This window comes from Pseudorasbora parva, chromosome 14 (genome assembly GCF_024679245.1).
Source record: "Pseudorasbora parva isolate DD20220531a chromosome 14, ASM2467924v1, whole genome shotgun sequence".
Lineage (NCBI taxonomy): Eukaryota > Metazoa > Chordata > Actinopteri > Cypriniformes > Gobionidae > Pseudorasbora > Pseudorasbora parva.
Window position 1 is genome coordinate 1,253,688 of NC_090185.1, and position 2,500 is coordinate 1,256,187.

The 2,500-nt window shown below is 46.8% G+C and overlaps 1 protein-coding gene across 2 annotated transcripts in view; it reads right to left on the reverse strand.

Annotated features, from left to right (window-relative positions):
* rbbp5 (retinoblastoma binding protein 5) overlaps positions 1-2,500 on the reverse strand; it is an 18,740-nt gene that overhangs the window by 9,450 nt on the left and 6,790 nt on the right. The gene's annotated exons all lie outside the window — the stretch shown is intronic.

A 2,500-nucleotide genomic window follows, 5' to 3' on the forward strand; every position in this document is an offset into this window, starting at 1 on the left:
TTTGACACTGTGAATCATCAGATTCTTCTGTCCACCCTCTCATCACTGGGCATCACAGGGACTCCACTCCACTGGTTTGAGTCCTATCTCACAGGTAGGTCTTTTAAGGTTGCCTGGAGAGGAGAGGTATCCAAAACACATCAACTGACCACGGGGGTTCCTCAGGGCTCAGTGCTTGGACCTCTCCTCTTCTCCATTTACACTACATCACTGGGACCCATCATTCAGGCACATGGTCTCTCTTATCATTGCTATGCTGATGACACACAGCTCTACCTCTCATATCAACCAGATGATCCCACAGTAGCTGCACGAATCTCAAACTGTTTGGCGGACATCTCGGCATGGATGAAAAAACATCACCTGCAGCTCAATCTAGCAAAGACTGAGCTGCTTGTTTTCCCTGCTAATCCCACCATACAACACGATTTTACCCTCCAGCTAGGTTCATCCCTGATTACTCCTTCAGGGTCGGTCAGAAATCTTGGAGTAATCTTTGATGACCAGCTGTCCTTCAAAGACCACATCTCGAAGACGGCTCGGTCATGCAGGTTTGCATTGCACAACATCAGGAAGATCAGACCGTTCCTTACGGAGCATGCAACACAGCTTCTTGTCCAAGCCCTGGTCATTTCTAGACTTGACTATTGCAATGCGCTTCTGGCTGGACTTCCATCTTGTGCAATCAAACCGTTGCAAATGATCCAGAACGCTGCAGCACGTCTTGTATTCAATGAGCCCAAAAGGGCTCATGTCACACCTCTATTCATCTCTGCATTGGCTACCACTCGCTGCCCGGATCAAATTCAAAGCCCTGACTCTTGCTCATGGATCTTCCACAAGCGCAGCACCCGCATACTTCGACTCACTCCTACGCATCTACACACCCACCAGAAGCCTTCGCTCAGCTAATGAGAGGAGGCTTGTGGTACCATCACAGAGAGGCATGAAATCCCTCTCTCGAACTTTTTCTTTCATTGTTCCGGGTTGATGGAACGATCTTCCGTCCTCCATACGCACAACAGAATCACTCGCTTCATTCAAAAGACAGGTAAAAACTCATCTCTTCCATGAGCACTTAATCTTACATAAAAAAAAAAAAAAAAAATTCTTTCCCCCTCTATTTCTCCTTTCTTCTTTCCTTTTCTGGTCTTTGCTACTCTGAGCAGTGTACAAATCTTAGTATTTAGGGCACTTTTTGTGTTTCGTTGCCTCTTCTTGACGGATCGCTTCCTGTTCTCCTGAGTTGTAAGTCGCTTTGGATAAAAGCGTCTGCTAAATGCATAAATGTAAATGTAAATGTCTCCCCAACATGAGAAGCCCTTAGTCATGTTTCATCAGCGCTTTAATGTTTATTCAGCTCAGCGACGGTATGATGCTCATAGCGATAGCGATTCCACATGGGTTTCCCTGAATGACGTGAGCTATCGTTCATTACTGATCACAGATAATAATAATCTCAGCCTCTGCCAAAGCCAAACACTGTAAAACAATAAACAAGAAACCGTGACGTCACCCACAGGATTCTGAAGAGCCGTTCTGAAGCGTAAAGTAGAGACGAGCCGTCGCCATCTTGTCATCAAGAGTCACTCCCGGATAACAGAAAATGGGGAGCATATGTGATATAGGCGGAGCTTATGTGATGTGGGCGGAGCTTATGTGACGCATTGACTATAGACGGCGGATAAATGGCCAATCCACCTGCCACTCAAAGTAACCACGCCCTTAATTATGCAGAACTTTAAGGCTTTATATAACGTAAACGAATGAGTTATAAATAAATTCACCCCCTCACAGTCGTCATGAAGGGCAAAATTAGCCGTATAGACCAAAACCAGGCTGTAAACATGTTTTATTCTGTTGTAAAGTTAGTCATTTTAACATGAGCTCAGTGAGATTCTGCTCCTTCAGGAGCCGCTCTAGTGGCCAGAGGAGGAACTGCAGTTTACATTACTTCAGTTTCAGCTTCTGGAGCCGCTCTAGTGGCCAGTGGAGGAACTGCAGTTTACATTACTTCAGTATCGGCTTCTGGAGCCGCTCTAGTGGCCAGCGGAGGAACTGCAGTTTACATTACTTCAGTTTCAGCTTCTGGAGCCGCTCTAGTGGCCAGTGGAGGAACTGCAGTTTACATTACTTCAGTATCGGCTTCAGGAGCCGCTCTAGTGGCCAGTGGAGGAACTGCAGTTTACATTACTTCAGTATCGGCTTCAGGAGCCGCTCTAGTGGCCAGAGGAGGAACTGCAGTTTACATTACTTCAGTATCGGCTTCTAGAGCCGCTCTAGTGGCCAGCGGAGGAACTGCAGTTTACATTACTTCAGTATCGGCTTCTGGAGCCGCTCTAGTGGCCAGTGGAGGAATTGCAGTTTACATTACTTCAGTATCGGCTTCTGGAGCCGCTCTAGTGGCCAGCGGAGGAACTGCAGTTTACATTACTTCAGTATCGGCTTCAGGAGCCGCTCTAGTGGCCAGCGGAGGAACTGCAGTTTACATTACTTCAGT